The following is a 24,417-nucleotide window of genomic DNA, read 5'->3' on the forward strand; positions in this document are numbered from 1 at the left end:
AGACTACCTCTCACAATGTCCTTCAGACTCCAAATCCACTACCTCATTCCTAATACACCTTACTAACTTCATCCTAATTCACAACTATTTCTCCTTTGAAGGGAAGGTATACAAATGATTCTGCAGCACATCCATGGACATCCACATGGCACCCTGCTATGCCAACGTGTTTGTGAGCCATCTAGAGGAAACCTTCCTAGCCTCCCCAAACACCAAACCCGTAGTCTGGTTCAGGTTCATTGATGATACCTTTGTGATTGGGACTCAGGTCCAAGACACCTTATCCTCATACCTTCACAACCACAACATCTTCTCTCCCATCTGCTTTGCTGATCTTCTTCAACCCAGTGTACCACCTTCCTGGACGTTGACCTCCTCCTCTCTGATGGCTCCATTCATATCTCTGCCCACATTAAACCTATCAACCACAAACAGTAGCTGCCTTTTTGAGAGCCGTCATCCTGTCCATACCTAAAAATGCACCCCACACAGCCTGGCCACCTGGGTACAGAATATCTACAGTGACAAGAACTCCCTTGCCCAGTAAGCTGAAGGTCTCACAAAGGCCTCCACAGACAAGCACACCTAGTCAATAAACATATCTCTTGTGCCATTTCCCCACACACCCCCCGACCACCCATCACTCCCAAGAACCAGCTGCAAAGGAGAGCTCCTCTCATCATTCACTACCACCCTGGAATGGACTGGAACAACAGAATCTTACCCTTCATCAGGGTTTTGTTTAATTATTGTCATGTCCTAAAATGAGGGACATCCTACCAAAGGTCCTTCCTATCCCTCCTAAAGTGGTGTTCCAGCATCCATCCAACCTCGACAACATCCTAGTCCATCCCTATGCTGCTCCCAACCCTAACTTCTTGGCACAGGAATCATATTGCTGTGGAAGGCCCAGGTGCAAAACATGCCCAATCCACCCTGCCCAATCCACCCACACAGCACTTCCTTTTCCAGTCCTGTCACTTGTTTATCCTGTCCCATCAGAGGCTAGGTCACCTGTAAAATTAGCAATGTTATATTCCAGCTCAGCTGCAATCCTTGCACAGATTATTATTTTGGTATGACCACCAATCAGCTGTCCACCAGAACGAACAGTGTCCACCAGACTGTTTCCAAGAAGAAAATAGACCACCCTGTGGCACAACATGCAGCTGAACATTACATGCTTGTTTCTAATGGCTTCTTCACAACCTGAGCCATCTGGACTCTCCCCTCCACAACCAGCTTTTCTGAATTGCACAGAGAGAAGTTATCCTTATGACACATTTTGCTTCCCTGAATTATCCTGGACTCAACCTACGGTAACCCACTGCCTCACATCTTCCACCCAACAGTTTCCGCCCTCTCTGTCCTATCCTCCCCATCCTCATTGTGAGATGCCCTCTGCCGATGCGCCCCCCTTCTCCTTGCCTTTCCTCTTCTCTGCCCCCTACCCTCCCTTCCCTTACTCAGAGCCTCCTGATGCTGAGCCTGGCAGTCTTGTCATGCCTCCATCTAGTCCAGGCACATTCTGCCAGCTGCCAGACAGCTGTACCCAGCTATCCGTCCCCCTCTCTGCTCCCTCCAGATTGCTGCCCTTGTTCCACATGACAGTTGGATTCTGGTCCAAGCTGCCAGAGATGGTGATCATGTGTGTGTGAGGTATGCTTGCTTGTGTTGATGACTGTGTGTGTGTGTGTGTGTGTGTGTGTTTTTTTTTTTTTTACTGTTCTGAAGATGGCTTTGGCCAAAAGCTAAGTGTGTAACACACTTTTTAACCATTTCTTCAAATTTATTTTCAGAAAACTTCTAATTTCTCCTTCCGAAAAAAGGTTTCAAAATGCAGCAGTAAATCTTCAAAATGATTATCTGGAGGATTTATCCAGTGAATTCCCAGACCAGGTAATAGGTTTAAAATGACTGGAAAAAGAAATAGCCTCAATATCCTCATTAGTTGACTTAACAAAACTACAAATAATAGAGAATCCAGTCACAGTGCTAACATTCTAGATTTATGCACTGCATTTTACCTGTTTTCAACTACTTCTGTTACTGTTTCTTCAGCTGAATGCTCATTTATGAAGCTCAAGCTTATAAATAACTATCTATGACCCAAGACATACTTAGTTAACTTACCATCCTCAGTATTGAAAGTGAAAGTGCCAAATGCAATGAAGTCAGTGAAATAATCAATACCTTCACATTACGGAAGACATGCTGTGTGGTCCAGTTTCGCAAGAGATCAAGATGAGTACAGCGAGTTTTTATAGGTATAAAAACATCAAACAACACACACAAGTATAGTATTATGCTTACTGATATTGAGTGTCAGTGCCTAAAATGTATTTAACCCCACAAGTGGATGCACCTATGTATAAAGTGCACCAAACACAAACAACCTTATCTTGCATCGTTCCACTAATGTTTTATAGTTACAAGCCCATACCTGTTCCTTCATTTTTGTTTCAGCCAACGCAGTTTGTAAGCCGTGTCATCATACGTCCAAGTGAGCATCAACAATATAAAATAAACAGTGACCAGGGAGGGGATAAACTGATGATCCATGTAAGAAAAGATTCAGATTATGAGCTAGCAACACAATCCCACAATGGGGCAGGCAGGATAATTAGTAATCAAATAAGTGGTTAGGGGGATCCCTCGCAAATGCACTATTTAAGGTGTCCTGTGGGGTAACAATTGTAAGTGGTACAACGAGATATAATGAAGATTTGTTTTGTTATTATTTACCTACACAGTTCATTAGCTCATATAATGTAAGTTTATTTTATCATTGTAAACACTGAAGTGCCAAAGAAACTGGTATAGGCATGCGCTTTCAAATACAGAGAGAGCCAAAATATGGCACTGTCATCAGCAATGCCTATATAAGACAAGTGTCTGGCACAATTGTTAGACTGGTTACTGCTGCTACAAAGACAGGTTATCAAGATTTAAGTGAGTTTGAACATGGTGTTACAGTCAATGCATGAGCCACATCAGCTCTGAGGTAGCACTGAAGTCCCATACGACCATTTCACGAGTGTACTATGAATATCAGGAATCTGGTAAAACATCAAATCTCCAACATTGCTGTGGCCACAAAGGTATCCTGCATGAACAGGACCAACGACGACTGAAGAGACTTGTTCAACATAACAGAAGTGCAACCCTTCTGCAAATTGCTGCAGATTTCAATGCTGGGCCATCAACAAGTGTCACTGTGTAAATCATTCAACAAAACGTCATAGATATGGGATTTTGGAGCCAAAGGCCCTCTCATGTACCCTTGATAACTGCATGACACAAAGCTTAATGCCTCAACTGGGCCCATCAACACCGACATTGGATCGTTGATGACTGGATACATGTTGCCTGGTCAGACGAGTCTCATTTCAATTTGTATAGAGCAGATGGCCATGTATAGGTATGGTGACAACCTCATGAATCCATGGACCATGCATGTCAGCAGGGGACTGTTCAAGCTGCTGGAAGCTCTGTAAGGGTGTGGGGGTGTGGCCACTGATATGGGACCCCTGATACATCTAGATATGTCTCTGAGGTGACACATATGTAAGCATCCTATCTGATTACATACTTCCATTCATGTCCATTGTGCACTCCAATGGACTAGGGCAATTCCAATAGGACAATGAGACACCCCATATGTCCACATTTGCTACAGAGTGGCTCCAGGAACACTCTTCTGAGTTTAAACATTTCTGCTGGTCACCAAACCCCCCAGACCTGAACATTATTGAGCATATCTGGGATGCCTTGCAACATGCTGTCCGAAGAGATCTTCACCCCCTCCTACTCTTATGGATTTATGGGCAGCTCTGCAGGATTCAGGGAGTCAATTTCCCCCAGCACAACTTCAGACATTAGTTGAGCCCATGCCACATCATGTTGCTGCACTTCTGCGTGCTCATGGGAACCCTACACAATATTAGGCAGGTGTATCAGTTTCTTTGGCTCTTCAGTGTATCTGGCAGAAGAGATCTCCACTCCTTTGTACTCTTATGAATTTATGGATAGTCCTGCATGATTCATGGTGTCGATTCCCTCTAGCGCTACATCAAACATTAGTCAAGTCTGTGCCATGTCATGTTGCAGCACTTCTGTGTGCTTATGGGGTCCCTGTGTGATATTAGGCAGGTGTATCAGTTTCTTTGGCTCTTCAGTGTACAACATATTGCATTAAATTTCTGTTTCTACTTGCTGTAATTAAAGATTTATTAGTTAATGATGGGTTTTGTCACAGTCAACAGTGGGTTACAATAAGGTGAGATGAAAGGCTCAATTATCCTCCATTCAAGCATTTGTTTTATCTCACTTGTGATGGCTGCCCTTTTGGTCTTAATTCTTGTTGGTGTAGTGAGTCAGTAGCAGTAGACTCTACAGTCTTACCTTTAACCATATTTGCAGTATTTTCAACCTGACTACAGAATGAGTGTATGCTATTTGTGTATGTTGCCCTTGTCTCGAGTAATTTTACCATGAAGCCAATATACTGATTACCACATTTCAATTTTATTTTTTTTAAATCTACTACACTGTTCTGGCCGTAGATGTCTAAAAAACTTTCACGAGAAGAGAAGTCAAATGTTGTGCATTCTTCCCTCATACGAAATCGGTGCCAAGTATGCATTCTACCACCAATCCATCTGTAATTAGCAATGGGCATTTTGTCACTCCACTTCTTATTTTAATTTCCACCTAGGTTTACATCACAACATTGCATGATTTAACACTAATAGCTCCAGTAATTTTACAGTTCATAGCCAACATTTGAGGGTGCAGTGTTCATAGATTTAATGTGTTGACCCCATGTCAGTGGTTCATGGTTCTTTTATCACTTCATTAACATTTCTGCATTGGCCAATCACCTTCAATTGTTTGCTTTGCTACTAGAATATAATGCGTGTCATCATTGTTATGCAGTGGTGGTTGTTATCTCCCGTCTGGGAATTCCACCTATTGTTGTTGTTGTAGTTTTTGTTATGGCACAGCCAGTGACCATTACCATAATAACCTGTATGATAGCAGTTGTTATTCCATCTCTTTTTATGTAAGTTCAGTGGAATCTGATCTACTTGTTGTGCCTTACACATTGGAGACAGGTCCAACTTTGTCACATAATTTACATAATTCTCTTTTGTCCTGTCAGAGTTATACTGCTGGGCACGTAGTGGAGATGATTATATTGTAGAGTTATTGTCGTGATTGCTCAATGTAACATCCTCTTGTATGAGGTCAAGCACAGATATAAGATGTTCAAGGTTGTTTACATATATGTGGATTAATTTGTCCCTGAGCACCAGTGGCAGTCCAGCCTTTAATAGCCTAAGAATTTCCCGATTAGATATGGGCTTGTATCAGTGACTTGATTTATTTAGGTATAGGTACTGTTTGGGTGTGGGCTATGTCTAGTGACACACATCTGTCAACAGTCCAAACAGGTACCAGGGCAGCATGAAAAATTGCCAACCATCAGTGCTATTTTTAGCCTCACATTAATCTGCCCCACAGTTCCAATAAAGCATGGCCAGTTATGACACCAGAATATCTCAAAAAGTATACATTGGTTCCATGAGTCAGGGAAACTATTTTGTCCATTACCAGTTTCTATTTCATACACCCCATCGCTGTCAAGACTATTTCTGCCCCAACTGCTGTTACTACATTCCCTTCTTATGAAAAATCTTTACTTAAAAACCCCAAGTCCTCTATCACCTGACATAGCCCTGCTCTTGGTTTGAAACTGCTGGTGGCCTGGTACACTGCTCCTAAGCTTTCCTGTAACTAAGGACATGCAGCTCACCCATGGCTAATATCTATCAGCATCACCTTCTTCTTCCTGACATGTTGCTCATTCCTAGGCTTTATGATACTGGTTGAAGTGTGCTGGACATTTCCTGCTCCTAGTTCTAACAGAAGCTTTTCTCCACTCTGGCAAAGGTTAATGTCTGTTTTTTAGTTTCCAGTCACCCTCTTCCTGTCTGTCTCCCTTCACCCTGATCAGTTCCTTCCTTTCTTCCTCCTACCATGCCTAAATGACATTTTCAGCAGTTGTGGGAGAGAACTCCATCTATTTTCTCTTGTTCTTCCCACTACAGTACCCCCTAAAGTGAAAATATTTGCTTCTAAATTTGCAAACTATCCCCCTACTCACTAGCCTACGACAGTTCTCATGGAGAGTTTTGAAAGAAGAATTAACTTCAAGGATGAAAGTTTGGCTGCATGTAAACAAAAACTATTCTAAGATGTTTTGTGCTGCTGCCACTATTGTTGTACTGATTTAGAGATATAATGACAGAACAATGAATTAGTAGTCGCTTTTTTCGAGAGAAGACACATTACCAAGATTGTTTGGTTAGGTTTTCTTCATCTACATCTGTGCAAGCCATTGTGAAGTGCATGGCAGCATCCCATTCACATATGGAGTGCATGAAGAATGATTGTTTCAATACCTTTGGATGCTGTAATTAATCTAATCATGTCCTCAAGATCCCTATGGGAGCAATATGTAGGGGGCTGTAGTATATTCCTAGAGTCATCATTTAAAGTCACTTCTTGACTTTCTCAGGATGGTTCCTGTCTGTCTTCAAGACTCTGTTAGCTCAGTCCTTTCAATATTTCTGTGAAGTCATTCTGTTTGAGATTCCTCATTATCTTTGGGCTTAGAATAAGTTTTAAGATTCAACAACAAATGGTTATCATTGATACTGGACAGTAATTTTGTGGATCACTTCCTCTACCCTTCTCGATATTTTTTTATTCGAGGTATCTACGATACAGGAGGGGCTAAATTAGCCACAAACTGGGCATAGAAATAGGCAGGGAACTGGGCACCGGAGCTTTGTTCAGGTTTAATGATTTCAGTTGCTTCTCAATGCCACTGGCACTAATACATATTTCACTCATCTTTTCAGAGATACGAACATTGAATTGGGATAATACTCCTGCGTTTAACTCTGGAAAGGAACATTTGGAAACAGAAGTAAGCATTTCTGTTTTTGCTCTGCTACTCTCAGTTGCAGTTCCTGCTTTGTCCATGAGAGACTGGACACTAACTTTGGTTCTGCTCAGCCTTTACGTTCAGCCAGAATTTCTTTTAAATTAGAATTATATTAATACGGTCAGCTGCGCATGGGCGTTGATATAGATCAACAGGGACAGGTGAAAATGTGTGCCCCGAACTGGGACTCGAACCCGGGATCTCCTGCTTACAGGGCAGACACTCTATCCATCTGAGCCACCGAGGGCGACTGCAGGGACTATCTCACACACGCCTCCCGCGAGACTCACATTTTCACCTTGTATGTCCACACACTACATTCGTAGTGTCCCACCCCAACACACTCATTACTCGTGGAAGACATTCTTTCAAGTCCCGTAGGAGTTCGGGGAATATGTGTGCATCCGCACAGAAGAAGAAGGTTATGGCCTGTATCGCCAGAACTATATACTTATATGGATATGGTGTCTGTTCTTTTGGACATGCCCGAGATAGCCCCTGCAGTTGCACTATCATCTGTGCACTCGGTGGCTCAGATGGATAGTGTGTCTGCCATGTAAGCAGGAGATCCCGTGTTCGAGTCCCGGTCGGGGCACACATTTTCACCTGTCCATGTTGATCTATATCAACGCCCGTGCGCAGCTGACGGTATTAATATAATTTTAATTTCGTTCTAGATGGCTGCAGGTCATCAATTGTGTCTGTTCTTTCGGACATGTCCTAAAGAACAGACACCATATCCGTATAAGAATTTCTTTGGGTTTGTGAAAGATCTTTCGATAATATTCTGCTACGGTCGTCAATGAAGGCTTCAAACATTGCTCTCTTGACTGCCAAGCACGTTTCATTCAGCCTCTCTCTATCTATAGCTCCGTACTTTGTTATGTAGCGTGTAAAAGTTTTATTGGCAATTTCGGCCCTTTTTTATGATCGGTACTTGTCGCCAGAAGTCGAAAATCGCCGTGCTGTTTGTGCTCTTTGAGATCCTTATCAGCCTTAACAATTAACTGCATAACTGTAAGTGTTAGAACAGGATTAATTTAACCTCATCGTCCTTATTATAAAGAAGCACCACTTTTGAATATAAACATATATATAATACTCTTTCAAGAAACATTGTTACTTCCAAGCCTTCCACATTTCACCAGAAAACGTCAGTTTTTCGTCTTTCGATAAACACATGTTTCGTCGCCATAAAACGTGACCTATCGGAAAATTGACCAATTTGATGAAAAAAATTTTAGGAGAAAAGTTGTAGACCGTTAAAACGTGTTTTCAAAAAGCAAAGAAAATGTCGAAAAACCAAGGTGATTAGTAAATATCGCGTTTTTCAATTTTATGGAAATAGCATGGTCGATTTTTTACTTTCCTTTCAGTGATTTTTTTCCAGTATTCACACTTGTCGCTTAACTTATTTCTCAGTACAATCAATCATTATCTGTATTTTGTTGCTCCGTTGTTGAAAATGTGGGCTTTCTGCCATGTCTGTTGTGGGCCTCTGACAGTGGAGGAGGCATCAGTCGTCAACTGATCATTGTTCAGTTACATTTGTCAATGGAAGTCAGAGCGACGTATGAATGTTTTATTTGTGGTGAAAGTATTATGGACTAGGTAGATCTGACACAATAAAGGAAAGAGGCATATAAACGTTACTGGGAGGATTACGATGAGAAAGTATGGTAAACATGTTGTTTTGGCGAACTATACCGCTGTTGCTGTTCATGAAAAGTGCTAGAAATTTTATTGGAAAGATAACTATGCTAGAAGGGGTACAGTGAAAAATGAATCCCACATTTATTGATCGTCAGTTCAGAAATTTTACCTTAAAAGAAACGGTTTATTTTATTGCGAAGAGGCATCATAGGATTACATGAAAAATGAAGTGAGGATACCGATTTTAAAAAAGGAAAAATGTTGGTCGTGATGTTACAAAGACATTTTGAAAATGGCAAAACGGAAAATTTTGAGTAGGGGACATTGAAGATCTTCCTGTTGTTGAAGGTAGATACCATGATAACCCAGCAAAATGGTTTTACGAATCACATATTGCAGTTCATAGTAGAGCTGAACGAACAGAAGATGAGGCATCTGCCAGGGTGATCTCATGGGAAAACATTTCAAAGCAAATGAAGATGAATGAAGGATACCAGTCCTTCCCAAAGACAGAGACAATACATAAAGGCTGTTCTAAAAGTTCTATAAAGACTTGTTATTCGTTGGAAAAATAAATCAGCACAAGAAAAAATGTTAAGCTTTCGAAACACAATTTCTTATATGATGTTGTTTGAAGCCAGAAACAAAGACCAACAAGAAGAAAGCATGCCTCTGGATCACAGGGGTCCCGGTTTCGATTCCAGGCCGGGTTGGAGAATTTCTCTGCCTGAGGATTGGGTGTTTGTGTTGTCCTCATCATTTCATTATCATCATCATTCGTGAAAGTCGTTAGATCAGAATGTGAAAAAATTGGACTATGTGAAAATTGGGACTTTGTACGGGCGCTGATCGCGCAGTTGAGCACCTTACACACCAACCATCAAGAGGAAAGCATCTGAATTGCTGATATTGCTCCTGTAATCCTAGATGACATTAGACCACGAATTTATCTACATCCATACTCCGCAAGCCACCTAACGGTGTGTGGCGGAGGGTACTTTGAGTACCTCCATCGGTTCTCCCTTCTATTCCAGTCTCGTATTGTTCATGAAGTGCAGACGTATTTAGAACGCTCATTTGTTCTAAACAGAAAAGCGACCGTTCAAATCTAAAGAACACATTCAACTGCCCTTCACATTCTGTTACTTCAGCTGCAAAACCGAGATCCTTCGTTTCTAAAACACAAGGTATTGAGAAAATCGTATACAAAAATATTCATCAAGAGATTTGTAGATGTGCTGCCAGCTTCTGAATTAATTCTATAATGATATCAAAGAGTTTAATGTGTCCAATACACAAAAAGTAATAGAAATCTCTCACGACAATTCTACTATCCAGTTTTTGATCAACTATGTGGAAGTCCATATAGACGAAATTAATAATAAATATAACACGTACCCAAGTAAACATACATATTGTCCAAAACGAGATTTTCACTCTCCACGGGAGTGTGCACTGATATGAAACTTCCTGGCAGATTAAAACCGTGTGCCGGACCGACACTCGAACTCAAGACCTTTGCCTTTTGTGGGCAAGCACTCTACAGCGCACATGGGCCAGTGCTCTACAGAGCACACTCCACTGCAGAGTGAAAATCTCATTCTGGAAACATCCTGCAGGCTGTGGCAAAGATGTCTCCGCAATATCCTTTCTTCCAGGAGTGCTAGGTTCGCAGGAGAGCTTCTGTGAAGTTTGGAAGGTAAGGGACAAGATACTGGCGGAACTGAAGCTGTGGGGACAGGTTGTGAGTTGAGTTGTGCTTGGGTAGCTCAGTTAGTAGAGCTCTTGCCCGCAAAAGGCAAAGGTAACGAGTTCGAGTCTCGGTCCGGCACACAATTTTAATCTGCCAGGAAGTTTCATATCAGTGCACACTCCGCTGCAGAGTGAAAATCTTATTCTGGAAACATCCCCCAGGCTGTGGCTAAGCCATGTCTCCACAATATCCTTTTTTCCAGGAGCGCTATTTCTGCTAGGTTCACAGGAGAGTTTCTATGAAGTTTGGAAGGTAGGAGACGAGGGACTGGCGGAATCGAAGCTGTGGGGACAGGTCATGACTTGTGCTTGGGTAGCTCAGTTGCAATGGTCAACGGTTACCAGTCTGGTCACATTGTTGTTGGACGGTCAGTGCGACGAGTATGCCCCCTGTTGGGTATATTATTTGCGGCAGCGCTTGAACCAGCTTTACATGGTCTATGGCAGCGATTAACAGGCATTTCCATGAGGGACGTGACATTTCGTTGTGGCGCATTCGCCGATGATGTGGTGTTCCTGGCCAGATCAGAGGATGAAATGCATATGGCGCTTCATTGGCTACGCCAGTACGGGGCGGTCTCTGGGAGCGTCATCAGCGTGAAGAAGACAAAATAGATGGATGTCGGAGGGGGGCTTTCCCACGCAACGGCGGTGCCCTTTGACAAGGTGCCCGTACTCAAGTGTTTAGGAGTGCAATTCCGTAGCAATGTTCGCCGCACAGCGGCGGCTACGTACCGCCGACTCCTACACCAGACACGTGCTCTGCTGTAGGAGAACAAATTGCGTCACTTGGATATGGTTCTCAGAGCACATTATGTCAACACCTATCTTCTCTCAAATAAATCCATAAATACAATACAAAATAAAAATTTTAAAAATTAAAGAAATAAATAAATAAAACAACATAGATCAACCCGCTACATCCTCTCCTGATCCCTCGATCCTCTAACACGCTGCTTGGGCGTGGCGGCGGGATGGCCAGGCTTTGGGTGTCGACCCCTGCCCTACCCGTCGTCCTGCTTCTGCAGCTGCCCGCGAAAGGCAAAGGTCCCGAGTTCGAGTATCACTCCAGCACACAGTTTTAATTTGCCAGGTAGTTTCATATGTATTGTCTTTTATTTCATGTTATTCTGTTAAATTTATTGTATCCAAATCTACACCGGTGTCAAAACTTACGGCACAAAGAAACTTTCGCATGATGTGTCGCTGCCAAGTAACATAGTTCAATGAAACTTATACCATACACAGGAAAATCTGCTACAATATAGTACTGGTAATTACTGAAAGAATAGGCAATGAGACGAACAGAAGTTAGACTGACAATAATTACATTGAAATCACTGTGATTCATGATGCTCCTCTGGACCTTACAAAAGGCACGGCATGGCTCTTAACAGCGTATGTAACAACCATGGACAGCAATGCTTCGTCTGTAATGTGCTCCCTCGCTGGCCGCAAAGTTGGGAAGTAATTCTTGTGATAGGGCGTACTACGCCTCGTCGACTTGATTGACAACTACTGGATGGTCATTAGGGCATACAGACATGTTGCAATACGTCTTCCCAATGCATCCCACACGTGCTCAATGGGATTTCAGTCGGGTGAACGGACATGCCAGTCAATTTACCGAATTTCCTCTCATTGTGAAAGTTCATTCACCTGCGCTCTTCGATGCTATTGTGCATTATCATCTGTAAAAATTAATTCAGGGAGGGCCGAATGCACCCCTGAAAAGATGCCAACAGGGAAAGTGTTCAGTGCCTGCTGAGAGCATGATGTTCGATGATTTGTAGATCAGTACACCCATGAAACATTATGCCTCCCCACAACATAAAACCTGGACTCCAAAGTGTTCACACTCGACAATGTTCCTGGGTGTCTTATATGTTCCAACCTCTCGCCATGTGAGGAAACATCCAACATGATAGTTTTGGTGGTATGGGGAGGCATAATGTTTTAAGGGTGTACTGACTTCAAAATCTTTGAACAACGTACACTTGCAGGTCATCTTTATTGTGACATGACTCCTCCTCCATGTGCGTCTTTTCAGGGATGCGTTCTGTCCTGACCATTTTTATAGATGACAACGCGCAACCACATCTACCAGTGCAGGTGGAGAGGTTCTTGGAACGAGGATATTAGATGAATGAACTGACCCGCCCATTCCCCCGACTGAAATCCCATCGAGCATGTGTGAGATGCGTTGGGGAGACTATTCTTGAGTTCTACTCGAGCGTTTGGGATCCGTACCAGTTCGGATTAAAGGAAGACTTCGAAGCAATTTAGTCACGGGCAGTTACATTTGTTACCGGTAGCTCTGAACAACACATTAAGTGGTACAGAGATGCTCCAGGAATTGAAATGGGAATCTCTATAGGGAAGGTGATGTTCTTTTCGAGAAACACTACTGAGAAAATTTAGAGAACCGGCATTTGAAGCTGACTGCCAAACAAGTCAAAAAATGTCAAATGTATGTGAAAACTTATGGGGCTTAACTGCTAAGGTCATCAGTCCCTAAGCTTACACATTACTTAAAATAAATTATCCTAAGGACAAACACACACACCCATGCCAATCTTATGGGGCTTAACTGCTAAGGTCATCAGTCCCTAAGCTTACACATTACTTAACATAAATTATCCTAAGGACAAATACACACGCCCATGCCAATCTTATGGGGCTTAAGTGCTAAGGTCATCAGTCCCTAAGCTTACACACTACTTAACCTAAATTATCCTAAGGACAAACACACACACACACACACACACACACACACACATGCCCGAGTGAGGACTCGAACCTCCGCCGGGACCAGCCGCACAAAATGGCTCTGAGCACTATGGGACTCAACTGCTGAGGTCATTAGTCCCCTAGAACTTAGAACTAGTTAAACCTAACTAACCTAAGGACATCACAAACATCCATGCCCGAGGCAGGATTCGAACCTGCGACCGTAGCGGTCTTGCGGTTCCAGACTGTAGCGCCTTTAACCGCACGGCCACTTCGGCCGGCTACCAGCCGCACAGTCCATGACTGCAGTGCCTTAGACTTTTTTTTTCATTTTGTTCGTTGTTGATCGTTGTGTTTGGTCGTTGCGGACGTCACATGACATCTGCTCCAGTTCGTTTGTTGATCCTTCGACTCAGTTTTTTTATCACAGAGGCCAACCGGCTCTCTGACCGAACACGCAGACCGCTCGGCTAATCCCGCGCGGCCGCCAAACAATTCTACTGCCGCAACATACGTTGCGAGTAAGGACCACGAAGGTAAATACAAGATACTAGGGCTCGTATGGAGGCATATAGACAGTCGTTTTTCACTCGCTCTATTTGCTGGAGGAACAGGAAAGGAAGTGGCTAGTAATGGTACAGGGTATCATCTGCCACGCACCATACGGTGGCTTACGAAGTATATGTTGATGTAGCTGTAGATATTGCAACATGTCCACATGCACCAAAGACCATCCAGATGTTGTCAATCGCCTGGTCATGGATTAGTACGCCCATCCACAACAACTCCGTAGCAATGGTTCCAATGGCTCTGAGCACTATGGGACTTAACATCTGTGGTCATCAGTCCCCTAGAACTTAGAACTACTTAAACCTAACTAACCTAAGGACATCACACACATCCATACCCGAGGCAGGATTCGAACCTGCGACCGTAGCAGTCCCGCGGTTCCGGACTGAGCGCCTGAACCGCTAGACCACCGCGGCCGGCTGCTCCGTAGCAACCTCGTGGCCACGTGAGCACGTTGCAGAGGATGCATTGCTGTCCATCCTGATCACATACGCCTATTAATAAACGTGTCTCACCTTTTGTAATGTCCAGGGGAGCATCATGTTTCACGGTGACTTCAGAGTAATTATTGTCTTTGAATAGAAGTGCCATTTCTGTTCGTGCTTTTTTTTGTTACATTCTGTACTGTGGGTATACTGTGGTATTTTTTATTATGTATGAACCGAGTTTCGTCGAGTTGTGTACTTGGCAGTGCCAAATCATGTGAAAGCTACTTTGGTTCTTAATTTGAGCACCCCAAAGTTTTATCTTGATGGATGCGATTTCTATTAAACTGACTAATGGTGATATTTACTTACCATTTAGATCTTTTGGCACTTTCTCAGACTTTTTTAAAAACTCACTTTGATGCTCTACAACTTTTCTCTTACACAATTTTGTATTAAATCGATCAATTCTCAGATATTGCATGTATCATGTAAATGGAGAAAAGTAAACCTAACAAGGCAGAGAGATTATCACATCGGGCACACTAGCCAGTCATCTCTCCTGCTTAACATTACTGAAAATAAACACTTAGAAAATACCATGATAACAACAGCAGCTTCCGCAGTTTCCAGGAAGCGGCCAAGTGAACATATGTCTTCTCACTGCGCGCCCGTCCTCAGCAACTATGAAAATTAGGATAGCACTTACCAAAGCTCTACTTGGATTTTTCCAGGACTCCAAATAAACGCAGTGCATTGAGGCTCAGTCCACAATTGGTGCCCCAACATTGTCGCTTCCGGTGGCGCGTCGGTGCTGTATTTCTCTCCTTGCGCACCACGCCACACGTGCAATTGCGACGGTTTGAAAATTCAGTAATTTTGAAATAACAGTTACATAGCACTTGATTTTAAAATCCCTTCTACCTTTCTTGATTTCGCTTTGTGAACATTTAGGGATGGATTTGAACCCTCAGTACCTCCCTGTGGCTACGCCCACACAATCTAGTGCATGGTCAACTATTCTTTAACACTTCGGCCATAATTCCTCTATACTGTCTTGTCCTGAGCTAAGAGTCTCAAGTTCCTCTATGAGATATGACATTGCTGTTTTTTTGTCTAGTTAGCTGAATATATAAATCTTTCTACTTTTTTCGGTTGTCTTTTGTACTTTGTTATTCATTGTTGCTTTCACTGCGTCACGAGCACTGATACCAGTTTCGATGTGGACATCGTTAAAGAGGTCAGGTCTTTGTTGCCATTAGATGCAATATACACTACTGGCCATTAAAATTGCTACACCAAGAAGAAATGCAGATGATAAACGGCTATTCATTGGACAAATATATTATACTAGAACTGACATGTGATTACATTTTCACACAATTTGGGTGCATAGATCCTGAGAAATCAGTACCCAGAACAACCCCCTCTGGCCGTAATAACGGCCTTGATACGCCTGGGCATTGAGTCAAACAGGCCTTGGATGGCGTGTACAGGTACAGCTGCCCATGCAGCTTCAACACGATATAACAGTTCATCAGGAGTAGTGACTCGTGTATTGTGACGAGCCAGTTGCTCGGCGACCATTGAACAAACGTTTTCAGTTGGTGAGAGATCTGGAGAATGTGCTGGCCAGGGTAGCAGTCGAACATTTTCTGTATCCAGAAAGGCCCCGTACAGGACCTGCAACATGCGGTCGTGCATTATCCTGTTGAAACGTAGGGTTTCGCAGGGATCGAATGAAGGGTAGAGCCACGGGTCGTAACACATCTGAAATGTAACGTCCACCGTTCAAAGCGCCGTCAGTACGAACAAGAGGTGACCGAGACTTGTAACCAATGGCACCCCATACCATCACGCCGGAAGATACGCCAGTATGGCGAAGACGAATACACGCCTTCAATGTGCGTTCACCGCGATGACACCAAACACGGATGCGACCATCATGATGCTGTAAACAGAACGTGGATTCGTCCGAAAAAATGACGTTTTGCCATTCGTGCACCCAGATTCGTCGTTGAGTACACCATCGCAGGCGCTCCTGTCTGTGATGCAGCGTCAAGGGTAACCGCAGCCATGGTCTCCGAGCTGATACTCCATGATGCTGCAAAAGTCGTCGAACTGTTCGTGCAGATGGTTGTTGTTGTCTTGCAAACGTCCCCATCTGTTGACTCAGGGATCGAGACGTGGCTGCACGATCCGTTACAGCTATGTTGATAAGATGCCTGTCATCTCGACTGCTAGTGATACGAGGCCGTTGGGATCCAGCACGGCGATCCGTATTGCCCTCCTGAACCCACCGATTCCATATTCTGCCAACGCGAGCAGCAATGTCGCGATACGATAAACCGCAATCGCGATAGGCTACAATCCGACCTTTATCAAAGTCGGAAACGTGATGGTACGCATTTCTCCTCCTTACACGAGGCATCACAACAACGTTTCACCAGGCAACGCCGGTCAACTGCTGTTGGTGTATGAGAAATCGGTTGGAAGCTTTCCTCATGTCAGCACGTTGTAGGTGTCGCCACCGCCTCTGAAAAGCTAATCATTTGCATATCACAGTATCTTCTTCCTGTCGGTTAAATTTCGTGTGTGTAGCACGTCGTCTTTGTGGTGTAGCAATTTTAATGGCCAGTAGTGTATTTTCATCATGCATGGGTTTCCGAACTATCTCTTCTAAGTAATTTTCAGAGCAGGCATTTGGTAATGTTTCATACGATGTCTTGTCACGCCCAGCTCCAACAAATTCATAATTATCCCAATTGATTGTTGGATCATTAAAAGTGTCCTCCATTGCGATTAGGGAACTTATGTACAAGCGAACTGAGGTTTTCTCTGAAGTTTTTAGTTACATTAGGAGGTGAGTTTAGAACTATATCGGTTCCATTCAACTAACAACTAACACGAAATGTGTTCAGAAATACGATTTAGAAACGTTCTATTGAACTTTTACGGCGATAGTAGACGCTGTTGACACTACTACGTACAAAAAGTTGCTACCTATTTTCAAGAAATGTAAATACAGTTTCGGTTGTTGGTGACACGCAAAATTTCGGCCTAAGTCGCGGCTATCGAGACTTCAATTAACACCATTGTTTTTAACAAAAAGCATTAATGGAAAGCTAACTATTCACTTGTGTAACAAGAACATACACTGCAGCAATTATGCACAAGAAAATAAATTTGGCATAATAAAAAAAGAAGGTAATCGTCGCTATGCGGAGCATTACGGATGTGGGTGTGGCACATTTGGTGGCAGCAGTCGCGGCAAAGTCGGTGAGCTCCCATAACTTCGTACCTTCCAATGCATGTTCTACGCTTTGAAGTATATAAAGCAAAATTATAGGACTTAAACATTCATCGAGAATGTTAGTTATATTTTGAAACCGAGTAGTTTCTTCATCTACTACTCAGATTTCATCAAACAATAGTTCGCTTTGCTTTCAATTAACTTTAAAAAATTCTTTACTTAGGACCGAAAATTGAGAATGATACAAGAAAACATACTGTCTCCTGCAGTTTGCGTTCCTGTGTAGTTTCCCGATTTGTTGATAGGTGGCAGGCGGGTACTGCCACTGGTTACTGCATCCTACCAAAGACGTTGTTCAAGAACTTCCACACTACATTCAATTCGTGACTAAGCTAGTCACGATAATGCGTCAGTGACACCGCTGTGATTTCTCTGACGGTCAGGCCTTCCAAGAGGAATGTGTCTAATAGCTTCCTTTCATTTCGTTGAAAACAGTCTCGATCGTTTTGTCTTCGTACGTACCGTATTCCGGTTTTTGGCACGAGTGACATATCTTTGTGGCTGCGTTCAGCACTCGTCCATCGAGACCGGCGGCTTCGCTCCGAACACTAACGATGGCTGCCGAAGTTGCACGAAGCAAGGGCTGGCCGAGCTGTCACCGGTACATGCGCTTCACTGTAGTGCGAAAGACGTAATAACTTTTTTTTTTATGCGCAAAAAGAGCTCATAATTTTTTTTGCTCTATTGAAATTCAGTTCCTGACTTTGAATTTAATAAGACGTATAAATACGTAGCAGCTCAAAATGTGCTTTTGTGGGTTAGCAGACCCCTTCAATTCTTACCATAAAAGTACTGCATTATCTTATGAAACGGCAGGGAATAATTAAGTCACTGTAATATTTAATTAACTCATTGGTAACTAGTTATCTTACGACCCCCATTATCTACTGACACAATAGCTATTTTTGTAATTCTGACACATAAATAAGAAAACTGTAAATAAATACAATAGGAACGAGAAAAAGAACACAAAACTCACAACTGATAATTCGAAAATCATGTATTACATACGAAGGAACTTTACATCATTTTCGCAATTATAAAAAATTGCCGTGCATTTGTTTATCTTCTGTGTCATCACTCACTACCAGTCTTTCTTGGAGTAGAGAAACAGCGATTGATAGTGCTTCACTTGCTTCTGATTTTGTTTTTTCTTTTTGGTGGAAAACAGTCTTCTTTGTGGAATTATGTTACTCTTCAGGGAAACATTTTTTACTTTGAAGGTTGGCGCTCGCTCACTTTCATTGCGCACTGCGACCAATGTCGGCTTTAAACACGCAATGTGCTTCTTGACGATATTAAGCTCCTCTGTTGTAGTTATGCAGTTAACAAACTGAAGTAACTGACGATCGATTATGTCCTTCTGTTGTGACAACGACAAGGAGCTGTTGGATTTTCCCAGTGCACTTACTTGGGCTAGCACTGCATGACGCTCATTGCAATGTCTTCACTCGTATAATCAAATCGTTCTCGTCAGGAGAGTTTGCAACGGGGCGCTCATGTAGTTGAATTGTACATGCACTGTGAATATGTTTGCACATGTTCCATTTGATGCTAGAGTCCAAACACGTGCGTGCCCAGACTTCGCAACAATACTCCAAAAGAGTGTAGCGTAAGTAGTCCCTTTATTAGAACTGTTGCATCCTCCAGGTATTCTGCCAGTAAAATGCAGTCTTTGGTTCGCTTTCCCTACAACATATTCTGTGTGTTCTTTCCAATTCCTAGGTATTTAATCGAATTTACGACCTTCAGATTTGACTTATTTGTAGGGTAACCGAAATGAAACGGATCCCTTTTAGCACTCATGTGGATGACCTCACACTTTTGCGTTATTTAGGGCAATTGCAAATTTTCGCGCCATACAGATATCTTTTCTAAATCGTTTTGCCGTCTGTTTTGCTCTTCTGATGACTTTACAAGTCGATAGAAAACAGCATCATCTGCAAACGACCTAAGATAGCTTTATACACACGAGGAACAGCAGAGGGCCTCTAACACTACCCTGAGAAATGCCAGAAATCACTTCCGTTTTACTCGATGACTTTGCGTCTGTTACTAAGAATTGTGACCTCTTTGACAGTGAATCACGAATACGGTCGCATAGCTGAGACAATATTCCATAAGCACACAATCTGATTATAAGCTGCTTGTGAGATACCGGTACGGTATCAAAGCCTTCTAAAAATCTAGAAATACGGAATCAATTTGAAATCCCTTGTCTATAACACTTTACAGTTCGTGTGAGTAAAGAGCTAATTGTGTTTCACAAGAATGATGTTTTCTAAATCCGTGCTGACAATTTGTCAATATACCGTTCTCTTCGATGTAATTCATAATGTTCGAACAAAATATATACTCCAAAATCGTGCTAAATATCGACATTAAGGATATGGACCTGTAATTTACTGTATTACTCCTATTGTCTTTGTGAATGATGGTTAAGCATGGCTCTATTGCTTCAGCATTCTCTGAAAAGAACCTATTTGTACACAGTCTGGATCGGAAGACTTGCTTTTATTAAGTGATTTAAGTTGCTTCACTACTCCAAGAACATACACTACTGGCCATTAAAATTGCTACACGACGAAGATGACGCGCTACAGACGCGAAATTTAACCGACAGGAAGAAGACGCTGTGATATGCAAATGATTAGCTTTTCAGAGCATTCACACAAGGTTGGCGCCGGTGGCGACACCTACAACATGCGGACATGAGGAAAGTTTCCAACCGATTTCCCATATACAAACAGCAGTCGACCGGCGTTGCCTGGTCAAACGTAGGATAATACGGAACGCCGTCCTGGATCCCAACGGCCTCGTATCACTAGCAGTCCAGATGACAGGCATTTTATCCGCATGGCTGTAACGGATCGTGCAGCCACGTCTCGATCCCTGAGTCAACAGATGGGGACGTTTGCACGACAACAACCATCTGCACGAACAGTTCGACGAAGTCTGCAGCAGCAAGGACTATCAGCTCGGAGACCATGAATGCGGTTACCCTTGACGCTGCATCACAAACAGGAGCGCCTGCGATGGTGTACTGAACGACGAACCTGGGTGCATGAATGGCAAAACGTCATTCTTTCGGATGAATCCAGGTCCTGTTTATAGCATCATGATGGTCGCATCCGTGTTTGGTGTCATCACGGTGAACGCACATTGAAAGCGTGTATTCGTCATCGCCATACTGGCGTATCTTCCGACGTGATGGTATGGGATGCCATTGGTTACAAGTCTCGGTCACCTCTTGTTCGCATTGACGGCACTTTGAACGGTGGACGTTACATTTCAGATGTGTTACGACCCGTGGCTCTACCCTTCATTCAGTCCCTGCGAAACCCTACATTTCAGCAGGATAATGCACGACCGCATGTTACAGGTTCTGTACGGGCCTTTCGGGATACAGAAAATTTTCGACTGCTGCCCTGGCTAGCACATTCTCCAGATGTCTCACCAACTGAAAACGTCTGGTCAATGGTGGCCGAGCAACTGGCTCGCCACAATACGCCAGTGACTACTCTTGATGAACTGTGGTATCGTGTTGAAGCTGCATGGGCAGCTGTACCTGTACACGCCATCTAAGCTCTGTTTGACTCAATGCCCAGGCGTATCTAGGCTGTTATTACGGCCAGAGGTGGTTGTTCTGGGTACTGATTTCTCAGGATCTATGTACGCAAATTGCGTGAAAATGTAACCACATGTCAGTTCTAGTATAATATATTTGTCCAATGAATACCTGTTTATCATCTGCATTTCTTCTTGGTGTAGCAATTTTAATGGCCAGTAGTGCATATTTCTAATTTACTTTTGTTGGCAGCTGTTCTTGATTCGAATTCTGGAATGTTTACTTCGTCTTCTTTTGTGAAGGAATTTCGGAAGGCTGTGTTTACTAACTTTGCTTTAGCAGTACTGTCATCAATAATATTACGATTGTTATCGCCCAGAGAAGGTATTGCTTGTGTCTTTCCCGTAGCATACTTTACATACGACCAGGAGCTCTTTGGATTTTCTGCCAGGTTTCCAGACAGAGTTTGGTTGTGGAATCTTTTGTAAACATATCGCATTGAAGTCCGCGCTAAATTTCAAGGTTCTGTAAAAGATCACCAATCTTCGGGATTTTGGAATTTGTAATGTCTCTTGCAGCGGTCTCTCCGCGATATTTTCAGAAATTTTATAAATTATATGACTCAGTACATATCTCGAAATATCTCTTCTTATCTTACCGATTCCTAAACTTTAATATACGACGATTATCAATGCAAAGTAGTTTCAAGCCCTATTATTCCTTGGAGTGTTCATTTACTCCATGGAATAGCTTCTCTGCTATCTATGTTTTCTCTTATGAATAGAATGATTCAGATCTTGCCGATTAGCCGTTAAAGAACGAAGATGTATATGTATGTATTGTTGAGCTAGTCGCCATCTTGATGAGATTCTGTATGAGAAGGAATTTAATACATGAACTAAACTAACGTAAATGTGTTCGCGTATTATTTACCTGATTATCATTGACAGTGTCTTGCTTACTACGCTTTGTTGCACGGGATCATTGGGGAATGTCTGATTTACACTGGACGAACCTGCCGTTTTGTACGCTCAAGATATCCAGTTTATTACTTTCAATAAATGGGCTAACACGGTCTTACCAGCAGATCTCCGGTCTTCCCCACGTGATTACCGAAAGTTAATAATTATTACAAATGTTATCAGGAGATCGACTGACAATTTTCGTCGCACCGAGACTTCGAAATTGCTTCACTGCCTTATGGAATTTAAGTTAAGCTCAATTTAATCAGGATAGAACAGTATTGAACTGTGTGAATGTGATAAGACTGCTTTGTGAATGAAAATTCCCATAATATACGCATGTTTTTTACTATCCTGATCAGTGAAGCTAAAACAGGCCGGTGTGAGAGAGGTTTTTAAATTTCAGAAACAAAAAAAAAATTAAAAATTGATTAAATTTGGCAGGCTTCTTTTGTTGTTTCTACAACAATGTTCTGACCCGTTTTGTGTACCACGGGGTATAAATCACTCAACTGCTGTCGATACAGTTTCTTTGAATTCAAGCCATATCTAGTGCACATTTACATTGTTAATATGGAAGGAGTGGGGAGTGTCTCTGCTTTTTTCAATAGCTATATTTTTCATTTATTTTTGGTGGAATTGGCAGTTACTGTATTTAGTGTCGCTATAACACATGCTGTGTGCACTAATCCCTGAATTTGTTTTGATGCTCGTTATTAGCTCAGCATTATTTGTTGCTAAGTGCTCAGTGTGTTTTCAAAACAGTTTACTACCCAAGTAGGCTCATGAACTAACAGCTCAAAATAATTTTCATAAATTACGTTTAGCACAATTTCGGAAGATATTTTATGAGTAACTCCGGAATTAAACATGTGTTTACGCCAACATATCGAGGATAAATTGAAGTCACCACCAACTATAATTGTGTGAGCCAGGTACGTGTTTGAAATTAGACTCAGATTTTCTTTGAACCTTTCAGCAATGTTATACTAGAACAGGAGACGAAATACAGTAGAAGATGGATAGGTAACTGCTTAAAACAGCAGAGGGTCTAATAGGTAAAAAGCCCAAGTCTAGTAAAACTCTTCGCAGATGTCAGGAGATATTTAATTCATTCATGAAAGGAGAAAATATGAAAATGAAGCATGTGAAAGGGAATACAGATCTATATATATATTAGATTGGCAGAAAATGCAAAGTTTCTAAGCAGGAATAGAGGACAACTGTAAGGCTGTAGAAGCATGCATAGGTTAAAGACAGATGCTGCCTACACGAAAATTACAGAGTTCTTTGGAAAAAAAGACATATAGCTGCTTAAATATCAAGAGCACACATGGAAGACCAGTACTAAGAAGAAAGATAAAGCTGAAAGGTGGAAAGAATATATAGAGGGGCTACACAAGGTTAATGAAATTTGGCCCAGTATTATAGAAAAGGAAGAAGTAGTAGAAAAATATGAAATGGGAAATATGATACTGTGAGAAGAATTTGACAGAACACTGAAAGTCTTGAGCCATTTTGCAGCTGGAGTAGATGACACTTTGCCTCAGAACTACTAATATTCCTGCGAGAGCCAGCAATGACAGAACTGTTATTCCTGGTGTCCAACATGTTTGAGACACGTGAAATACCATCAGATTCAAGAATATAATAATTCCAATTTCAAAGAAAGCGGGTGCTGACAGGGGTGAATATTACCGAATTATCACTTTCATAAGTCATGTTTGCAAAATGCTGACTTGAATTATTTACAGAAGAACGGCAAAACTCGTATAAGCCTACATCGCGGTCAATCAGTTTGGGATACAGAGAGCTGTACTAACACGCGAAGCGCCACTGACTCTGTGAGTTACCTTAGAAGGTAGGTGAGGCTCATGATTGTGAATTTAGAAAACAGGGCAGGTACAATTCGAAAAAGAAAGCGTTAAATAACAATGGGAATGTCACTTCCATCGGGGACCATTCGCAGTAAATTGCAATGCTGTGAAAACGTGTGCGGAGACAGATTGTTACTTGGGTTGGGCTGATCTGGGGGAGGAGACCAAACTGCAAGGTCATCGGTCTCATCGGATTAGGGAAGGTTGGGGAAGGAAGTCGGGCGTGCCCTTGCAAAGGAACCATCCCGGCATTTGCCTGAAGCGATTCAGGGAAATCACGGAAAACCTAAATCAGGATGGGCGGACGCGGGTTTAAACCGTCTTCCTTCCGAATGCGAGTCCAGTGTGCTAACCACTGCGCCACCTCGCTCGGTGATCGTTATTTGATAGCTCAGATAAATGAAAGGAAGTATAATTTTTAGTAGATACTGGGCACACGCATCAGCTGTGAGTCTGCATAGGGTAAAGACAGATGCTGCCTACACAAAAATTACAGAGCGCTTTTTATAAAAAAAAGACATAGAGCTGCTTAAATATCAAGAGCACACATGG

This window comes from Schistocerca piceifrons, chromosome 1, assembly GCF_021461385.2.
Source record: "Schistocerca piceifrons isolate TAMUIC-IGC-003096 chromosome 1, iqSchPice1.1, whole genome shotgun sequence".
NCBI lineage: Eukaryota > Metazoa > Arthropoda > Insecta > Orthoptera > Acrididae > Schistocerca > Schistocerca piceifrons.